Here is an 11,029-nt window from a genome sequence, read left to right as displayed (position 1 = left end):
ACGCGCTATCTCAGAGTCTTCATCGTCGATTGAAGAGACAGAATGCGAAGCAAGTTACTGGATAGAAAATGGTAAAATTGCACCACGGATTTGAATGCAGGTTTGAATAAGCCACATGCTCCAAAGAAGATAGCCTAGACTAAATAATACAATTCTAAATTTTCTATTGGCGTTTTGTCAACGTCGGTCAACTTTCCGAACTGATCATAGAGCTTCTTCTCAGATGCATTTTGTGTAATTTTTGTCCAATTGGTAATTCGCTTCTGTATTTTAAAAAGGTGGTTTTTCAGATGGTGCTAGTTTTTTATCCTTTTATTGGCGCCGTTGAAGGTCTCATCTCAGCTTTCACTACTCTCTTCAGGTATTTCTTCTTAACTGTATTCTGACAGAGCCTAAAAATAATAGTATTACTGATTAAAAAAATTACTTCAATTCAATTATAATAATTTTATTGTTTGCAGGTGCCTGAAATAATTGATGAATGGAAAGAAATCAGAAAAAAAAACTTAAAGGTTGAGACTTTTCCTAGATGTTTTCGAGCCATCGACGGGAACATGTCATTATCAAAAGTACTCCGTGTTAGCCTCCTTCAATTAGAAAATAATCTGTATAGTATCATATTGTTTGCTATGGTTAATACCGATTACCTGCTTTACTTACATCGACGTAGGTGCCAAAGGTCGAGCAAGTGACAGTGCAATATTTAGAGATAGTATTCTAAACATTGAAATGGAAAACAATACTCTAGGGATGCCTGAAAACGCCGCTATTAATCGAGATGATGCTTTTCCTTTAAGATCAAATCTTCTGAAACCTTGCAGTAAAAACTAATCTCAGTGATGTGAACAAATGTTTAATTATCGTCTATCCCGTGCGAAACGGAGTGTAGAGAATGCTCTTGGTATACTTGTATGGAGATTTAGAGTATTTAGACATAGCGCAACAAGCAGTAGATAAAGAGGATTTCCCTGCTCCTCATTCCTTGAGCCCTTGTCAGGGTGTAGTGACACTCTAAATATTATTGGCTTGCTGCCTCCAGTATCTGCGGTCTTTGGCCTTCTTCCCTTCTGCTATCAATAGTTCTATAGTCCCCTATAGCTCTATCACTAGTTTCGAAAAGATCTTTCAGCGGATTTGGTTTTTCTTATTAAAACGATACCGAATGTGTATTGAAGAAAATGGGGGTCATTTTGAACATTTATTTTAATATCATATTTATAGAGGTTTATAGACATTTTTTGTACGTGTTAATTCATTTAAGCCATTTATTTAGTTGCACGTAATTTTTTAAAGGTTAATGAAAAGGGCCGTAACTCAATAAAAACTGTTTTTTGAAAAAAGTGATAAGAGGCAAAAAAAATTTAAAAATAATGTGTTAAACTAATGATTCCAAAAAATTTATTTGATTTGAACATACTCAAAAGTTTGGGAGGATTTAGGGCTGCATACCCTCCTTAAAATTTTCTGTGCGCTTAGATTTTGTTGTTTCTTTTTTATGAAAAATGCTTTCAGAACAAGAAAGTAACGTGTCCATTTTTATTACAAAGTGTCAAGTAGTTTAGGAGATAATGCAAAAAAAAAACAATTTTTATTTTGTAGCTTCAAAAGCCTGTAACTTTTTTTGTGCACACTTTTGTACTAAGGTAAGTTGGATTCAATCAATTTATTTTTGTCCCCGGAATGCGTGATTTAATTTATAACATACGTTTTTGAAACACCCTGCATATCTCGCAATTTTTAATTGTTAATTATGTTCATCTTTACTGATAAGGACCTTTCCCATACAGTGCAATCTTTAACATCGTATTCTGGCTTCTTTTGGTGTAGCAATGATACTATTTCGTAGATCTCATTTACTTTATAGAATTCTTCTTGTAATATTAAAAAAAAGTTAAATATTCATAGTAATATTTACTTTTATAATTTTACCCGCCTATGAAGTCTTTCAAAGGAGGCGGTATTCATAAATTGCCATGCCTATCTACCTCGCTCACAACAATTTGACCTTAATTAAAACAGCACAGAAATGCTTTCAAAATTATGCATTGCTTTCTATGTATACCTGTATTTTTTACTGCTTTCCGATTTTTCATTAGCTGTACAGTAAAAAATTATCTTCGGAATAGTACCTGATCATAAAATTACTGAAAAAGTACTCATTGTTGTGGTTATAATAACTCTAATAACTTTCTATAATTATAATTGTCTTCTGTGCAATTACTGCTCAATTAGATGAGATATTGTGAAATTGACAAGTCTGAGAACATCCAGCACTTCACTTCGAAGTTGCTGTGTGGTCTAAATACTTTTGCACAGAGACGGATTCACAATGTTACTACATATATACTTTTTAAATTGACTACAAAAAGTAATTTAAAACCATTTTAAATCACATTTTAGTTTTTATATATCGTAGCATTTTTCTTTTTCAAAAATTAGGCCACAAAAATCGGTTTAAAAATAGTGAACTAACAGCTCTTAGAGTTTATTTATTTTGGCAAAAAGTTGTTTCCGAATGGAAACTATGTACTGTTTCTTTTCAATTCCAAAAGTATTAGCTAAATTCGAAAACCCTAACAAAATTTAGGGTACAAATTTCTTTACACAAACAAGTCACATACAGGGACGGTAAAGTCAAGATTGCTTCTGTGGTTTTCCAATGAGGTAATGGACTGCCGGAGTGATGACGTAGATTTTATTGACATCTGTCAGTTTCACTTTCCAAACAAACCTTGTTTAGTGTGGATAATTTGTATTTTTTCGTTATTTTTTCATTTTTTTTACAGAATCTTTCCGCTTTTTGCAATATCTAAGTATTGTAATAGTTACTACAACAATTTTACAAGGTTATGTAAATAATAAAGCATGTTGTTTTATAAAAATAGCAATAAAATGCATGTATTAATAAAGTAAGGTTAGAATGTCTTTAATTAAACTTTTAAACTATATTTCATAGAAATAGAACACTGAATTATGATGGTATTATCGTAAAAAACTATACTTAAAAGAAAAAGCAGCAGAGGAAGCAAAATGTTAACTTAATATGAATTAAAAAGTCTTGAGATTGGGCATTTCAATTTTTTTGGAAAGTAATAATAACAATATGACAGCTGTGACATCACACTCCGGCGGTCCATTCCCACTCATGGGCACGGCACAGCCACAGTCACGGTACAGTCAAGATCACTGCCCTTCTAGTCCAGATCTTGACTAGACCGAAATGCCCGGTTGGTGTGAATAGGAGACAGTCAGTCAGCCACCTGTTACAGTTGTTGTATAATGTTTTTGTTACTTCTTTCGTTGTACTTCAGCGAATTACAAGTACTTAGACTGACTTTTGCTGCTTATTTTTTTAGGGATGGTTATAAATGCTGACTTCAGCCCACTTGTGATATTATTCCTGTATCGTATACCGTGTTGACTAAATCTGCCAATACTTCCAAGTATCCTCTTCCACTAATTGCTACATGCAAATGCTAATGTAAATGCTACATGCTAATTGCTAATGTTAGTAATTGCTACAGTTAATCTATAAGCTTAGAACCTATGACTAAAGAAATACAACAGTTTTTATCACTAAGTTGTTTTTAACAGAATTCTTAAATTATCTTTTTGAAAACCATTTTCGGAGTGGAAATCGAAACGTCAACTTTTAGTTAGTTAAAAATGTATTTTTTTTTTTATTTAAAGTAATGTGTCTCGGCTGCAATGACAATTGACACAAACAATGTTGTGTACAATAATTGCAATAAGCATATGTTACTAATTGCTACAGTTATCTGTAAGCTTAAAACCAATGACTAAATAATACAACAGTTTTATCACTAAGTTATAAGTTAAAGGTAAAGTACATGGAAAACAAGTTGTCATATTCTGTTGAATAACTGAATGTCTTTCAAGAAACCAATTAGGTTAAAAAACTTGAGTTTAAATGTCTTTGATATTTGACTTAAGTTTATGTTGCACCTGTGTTTTTGCGTACCAGAGACACTCGGTCAGGATGTGTTTCACAGTTAATACACTTGAGCAGATTTGGCAATTGGGCTTCGGCTCGGACTTCATTAAGTATTCATGTGTGAATCGGGTATGTTCTATTCCTTAATCTTCGAATGACAGCTTTTTCTTTTCTAGAGATTGTTGGAAGTTCAAATTTTTCAACAGTCTGCAGGATCTCATGTAATGCTCTCTTGATTGTGTTCCAGTGGGTTTGCCAGGTATGATACTGTTGTTGCTTGAATATTTGCTTTAGGTCATTACCGATTTGAATATGTTGGGCTTTTTTCATTACCGGGAATGCCGATATGGGATGGTAGCCAGATGATCGTGACATTTACACCTTGAAAACTGAGTACACTGTAAGTCCTATGGATTTAAAATTTTATTTAAATTTTAAAAATACAGAAAACATTATTTTACAAGGAACATGGACATAAAAATGAACTGTATGAATCTTCATACTAGTCTACTGTATTCTACCATACGGCAGAAGGACTCGAATCAATGATAAGAGAAACTATGAGGAATTGCATGAACTGGGTAGATAAAAAAAAAGAAAAAAAGCCTTATTGGTGGTGCGAAGAGATCACCAATAAAAGGAAGTAGTGCATTGCCATCAGAAGACAGGCTGTAGGGACAAGAGGTAGAGAAGTAGTCAAAGCTAGCAGACTGGATATAGTATACAATGCGCGAAACAAGGAACTGAACAGGAAGATCCGAGCCGAGAAGAAGAGGCACTGGAGAGAACTGTGTGACAAGTTGGATGAGGGCATTTGAGGTCAGGGGTACAAAATCGTGATGAACCGGTTGAGGCTGTACCCTCTGTAAGATGTATCTGGACAGGAAGCGTTGAGTGCCCTAAAGATACGAAAGGCTCCTGGACTCGATCGGATAGCATCAGAAGCAATGAAACGCATTGGCAGTCTGGGGCCGACGTGGCTTTTGAAACACATGAATGCACTTAGCATTTTCCTGCAAATTGGAAGATCTCGAGGCTCGTCCTACTCCCAAAGGGGGAAGACAAGTATCGACCTCTTTTCCTTCTGTCGTACTTATGTAAATTATATGAGAGGCTTCTAAGATGGCGAATCGACACAGTCATTGAAGAGCCATGCGGTCTGTTACCCAGGTAGTACGGTTTCAGAAAGAACAGGAGCACGGTAGATGCGGTGATGGAACTCATCTGGAAGTTGTGCGGGGTGGAGTTTGACTAGAGGTGGGCAATACTACTGTTGTTTGATGACCGTAATGCTTTCAACACGTTAAAATAGAAAGAGGTAATAAAACCTTTACAAGAGAGGTGTCCGAGATACTGATGAATTTGCTCTCAGACTATCTGTCAGAGAGGAAAATTGTGGTAGAAAAGAAAAAGGAAAGAAGTGGTGGTTGACGTGACGGCTGGAGTGCTGCAAGGGTCGGTCCTAGGACCGACGCTGTGGGGCATAGACGGGGTTGTGAGCCAACAATACATACAGGGTGTAATCCCTTTCGCATTTGCGAGAGGTTCCACAAAAAACAAAGGGGATCTTATCGTCGGTGCACAAAGTACATGCAACCAAGTCGAGGAATGGATGAAAATGCATGGTCTAGAAGTCGGGTAATCCCGAAGCTGTAATAGTTCTCAAGGGACCATGAAAAAGGGACGGAATAACATTCGAATATGTAGGAAAGAGAGTGATTCCAAAGAAATGCGTGTGACCCTGAGTCAAAACAAAAGGTAAGGGGAGCACGTAAGGCTGTGACTCAAAGAGCTGCGGTGAGATCCGCATACAGAATAGTCTCCTGTACACAGAATAGTTTCTGCCCAGGCACTAGGAGTTATAACCAGATGTATTCCGATGCACGTGCTAGTGAAGGAAAGAGGAAGAGTATACGAGAGAAGAAATGAAGACATAGCAATAGAACGTTCAAAATAGAAGAAAGAAACAGATCCATTACGGTGCGGCAAGAGGAATGGGACGAGATAAGAAGGGTGGCATAGTGGACGAGGTCGCTAATTCCTAATCTGAGAAGATAGATGGACTGCGAGTATCGGCGTTTGGATTGCTTCTAGATGCAGATTCTCACAGGAGATGGTTGTTTCAGAACATACCTTTACAGATTTGGAAAGGCAGAAAATGATAAATGTCTGTACTGTGAAATATCGGACACTGTCTCTATTGATATGCGATAGATTGATAGTTGAGAGGAGCCTGCTTGAGAGAGAGAGCTGGGAAGTAAGGTACAATTAGTCACAGAACTGTTTGAGGAGATGCTTGGGTTGTCAGATCGGTGGAGAGCAGTTCAGAGACATGTAAAGAGGACGTTGGAGAGAAAGGAATAAGAAGAAAGGCAACCCGAAGGGGGGCTGTGTGTGAAAAAGTGCAAGAATGCGTGAGAATTGTGCGTGAATGAGAGATCGGATAAATGCCGTAGTGAAGTTGCGTCAAAATCAGGGCGGTCCGACCGATAATTTATGGTTGTGAGGGGTGTTTTTTTTTAGCATTGACGACGATGGTGTCGAAAAACCACTGCGTACGGTGTCGGATGCCATCGTGGCCACTCTGGAGGAATCCTGCATAACCGAGGCATTTTGACCACCCACCCCCATAAAAGACGAAAAAAAATCTACTGTACTGCCTGTCGTATCATTTTTTTAATGATTTGATTAATATACTGCCAAGAATATTGGGATTATTTTTTCTTGAAAAACAGACACGAAGTGCGGTCCTGTTAAGCAGCCATCACAATAATTGAAAGCCACCCAACCTTGAACCACCGGTCTGTAACGAATACAACTATAGGGTAAAAACGGAACTTTTTATGTTTAATGTTTACACACATTTTTAGACCCCATGTGATAAAAATGTTTATTTTATAAAACAAATTCGTCTCGAACTTGAAAGAAAACTGCGGAAAGATTTGTGTTTGATAAATAAAGGGGAGAACATTTAAACACAGTTTCCCAGATGAATAAATAATTTTAATTTTGAAAATTGTACTACATTACATTTGATTACTCTAATGATATTTTTGTGAATTTATAAAGATCCTGAAAATGCCAAAATTCTGGTAAAATTGAAACAACAGTTCTGAAAATAATTTTTGTTGAATTTTTATATCATCTGCTATTTTTAATGGAAAGTAACTTTAATTTTAATTAAAAATATTTCAAACAATTCATAAGTGACTCATTAAATGATTATATATTAAAGCCAAAATTACTTGTTATAACAAAAATTCGTTTTTAGAGAAGAAAACATTTATTTTAGTTAAAAATTATTATCCTTTGTTTTTTATGTATAAGGAATATTACAGAATAGAGAAAATGGAACAAAACAACATTGTAGGAATCCTTTAACATTTAAAAGACACTTTTCGAGTAAAATGACAGTACCATATGTAAAAAGATTATTAGGAAAACCAAACTTTAAAACAAGCCTAATAACGAACAGAAAAGTACAAACTATTCATCATCATTCTGGTTTTCCAACCCTGTGCGGGTCCTAGCATCCTAAAGATTTTCTCTCCAGTCGTCCCTATTTATCATTGTCCTCTGCCAAGCATGTATTATCATATTTCTCATGTCTTCATTGGTGTTATCAATAAATCTTGTTCTGGGTCTTCCTCTTCTGCTTTGACCAATGAGTCTATCAAGGAGCGTTTTTCTAGCTAGGTCATTTTGTTCCATACGCATTACATTCCCTATCCACCTCAGCCGTCATATCTTCATTTGTTTTACGATATCTGATTCCTGGTACATGATAACACTAATGATAACGGATCAAGGCTGGCAGAATTCGCTGTAGCCAACAATATGGTAGTAAAAACTACACAATTCCAAAGAAAAGATATACATAAAGTAACCTGGGTGTCAAATGACGGAATCACACGAAACCAGATAGACCATGTGCTTATCTATGGAAGACATTCTAGCAATATTATCAGCGCACACAGTCTGAGGGGAGCAGAAAGTGACTCTGACCACTTCCTGGTCAGAACAAAAATGAGAACAAGGCTAAAGACGAGACAGCCAAAGCAACGCCAAGAAGGAAACAGATTTTTTCTGTTTCCTTCTTGACATTTCAAGGACATTTCAAGGCTCGATTTACCTGATAATGAACGCCAATATCAGGCACTGATCCAAAACAAATTACAGACACTGGAAGAAGAAAAAACATCAACGCCAGAATTGACCATAGACCAGAAATGGCAAAATATAACGAATGCCATAGAAAGTGCCACAGCGGAAACTATAGGAAAAGAAAGGAATAACAAGAAGAAAAACCAGTGGTTTGACCAGGAGTGCGAATAAAGCTTACATCAGAAAGCAATCAAGAGGCTAGATTTACTAACACGCCCTACAGATGAGAACAGGAAAGACTACAACAGAGTAAAGTCTCAAACGAGAAGACTTTTAAGAAGAAAAATGAAACAGTACCTAGAAGCGCGAATACAGCAACTAGAGGAGGAACATAGAACCGGTCAGTCTAGACAGTTTTATAAGGACCTAAAAACAATGAAGGGCAACACGACCAACAGCCAAGATTTATAAAAGACGATGCAGGACAATTACTCACACACGACGAGGAGATAAGCCGCCAATGGAGAAAGTATTTTGAGCAACTCCTAAATACAGAAAAACCCACAACGACAGGGCAACAAATACAGTACCAGCTAGCCGAACCTAAAATACCAGGGCCCACACTAGCTGAAGTAAAGTCCACAATTTCGTTCCTAAAAAACCATAAAGCCCCAGGCCCAGACAGCATACAGGCGGAACTACTAAAAAAAGGGGGGAGAAAAGCTCCACCTTGAGATATATCATCTCATAAGAGAAGTCTGGGAAAGAGAAGAAATACCGAAACACTGGCATGAAAGCCATATAGTACCTATCCACAAGAAGGGAGACAAACAAATATGTCGGAACTATAGAGGAATATCGTTAATCAATACAACGTACAAAATTATATCCATAATACTGTCTAGAAGGCTAGAAGGCTAACTACATACGCAGAGGAAATAATAGGCGACTACTAAAGCGGATTCAGACCGGGAAGGTCGACCATAGACCAGATATTCGTCCTACACCAGGTGTTGGAAAAAAACTGGGAATTCAACTGCGATGTACACCAAATCTTCGTGGACTTTAAACAAGTTAACGATTTTCTTAGCAGAGAAGCATTGTGGGAGACCATGGTAGAAATGGGAGTACCTGGAAAGCTGGTACGATTAGCACGGGTGAGCACAGAGAACGCTTCCGCACGGATCAGAATTGGCAGCACCACGACGGAGGAATTCCTCATTGACACCGGGCTTAGACAAGGAGATCCTCTCGATCCCCTGCTATTTAATTTTGCACTGGAACATGCGGTAAGGAAAGCTCAACCACAACTGATTGCCGCCCAAGGATCAAAAATACTATTAGTGATTGCGGATGATGTGGACACAATTGCACAATCCACCAGAGGTGCAAAAGAAGTTTTCACACTATTCGAAAACGGAGCCAAGTATGTTGGTCTGAAGGTCAACGAGGACAAGACCCAGTACATGGTGGTTACGAAGAACCCAAGACCAAGGGTTAGACAAAACGTAACAATCAATGAATACAACTTTGAAGTCGTCAAATAATTCAAGTACCTGGGAGCGATCATAACATCTGAAAATAAATATGAAAAGGACGTGGCAGCCAGGATCATTGCAGGAAACAGGGCATATTACTCATTAATGACCGTACTTAAATAAAAAATACTTTTAATACCAGCAAAAATAAGAGTGTACAAGACAATAATTCGTCCCACAATAACGTATGGAAGCGAGACATAGTCTCTGAACCAGCGAGAAACGACAAAATTATTGGTACTGGAAAGAAAGATACTGCGGACTATCTATGAGCCTTGCAGAGAAGAGACAACAGGTGAATGGAGAAGAAGACACAATGATGAACTCCAGACAGTACCTATATGGAGATGAAAACATAGTACGCTACATTAAAGCAAACCGAATAAAATGGGCGGGCCACGTACTAAGATCGAGTGATGAAAGACTCCTGAACGCCACATTCTGGGAAAGGCCCGATAGCAGAAGGTCAGTTGGAAGGACGCAGTAGCCAGTGTTCTACGCATAATGGAAATACAGCAATGGGAAATAGCTGCTCAGGACCGACAACAACGGAGGAAAATAGTAAACGCGGCAAAGACTCACATAGAGTTGTAGAGCCAAATGATGATGATATCTGGTTCCTGGTATATTTTATAACGTTCGAAGATGTATCGTTTTCTCCACACTAAATTGTCATTCGTCGCTCCATAGATTCGCCTTAGTATTTTTCTATCGAAACATCCTAACATGTTTTCATTACTTTTTGTTAAAGTCCAGGTCTCTGAACCATATGTTAGGACTGGGCGTATTATTTTTTTTTATTTAAAATATCAACTACTAATGGTTACTAGCGACATGTTACATAAAGGTACAATTAGTTAATTAATTTACAATGGATAAAAAAAGTTTACAATATTTTTTGTTACAGTTTCCGTCTGATAATGTCTTTAGGTCGCCGGAAAGATTATTCTTGGATTTTTCTTGTATAAATTTTGCAAGTGTTTTACATTTAGAGTTAGTTGTCTTACATCTATCACATACTGGTTGATTCTCTTCGTCAAATAAATATGCACCTGTTATTCGTAAATGACCTAAACGTAATCGATCAATTCTAACCTGGTTGGCCCTACTTGTGCTTTGCTTCTTTCACGTTTTTATAGATGGTTTAATTTCTTTTAGTTTCGATTGGAAGTTATACCTTTCACTTTGCCACTTACACTGGATTTTGGATTTAATCACTGTTTTAATGCCACTAGCAATCACTTCACTTACTATTGTTGACTTTTCATTGTTTGCTGCATTTCTAACACAGAAATATGCTTTTTCGTTTTCTCAAATATCTACATGCAATGGTACCCAAAGTATTACGATGTCGGTGTTTTTTTTTTGTGTAAAATATCTAATTCAGTTTTCACAAGAGAACCGATTGGATGTTTTGGATATAGCTGCTTTA

This window comes from Diabrotica undecimpunctata, chromosome 5, assembly GCF_040954645.1.
Source record: "Diabrotica undecimpunctata isolate CICGRU chromosome 5, icDiaUnde3, whole genome shotgun sequence".
Classification (NCBI taxonomy): Eukaryota; Metazoa; Arthropoda; class Insecta; order Coleoptera; family Chrysomelidae; genus Diabrotica; species Diabrotica undecimpunctata.
The sequence above is the reverse complement of the archived record's forward strand: the minus strand, read 5'-3'. Positions refer to the sequence as shown.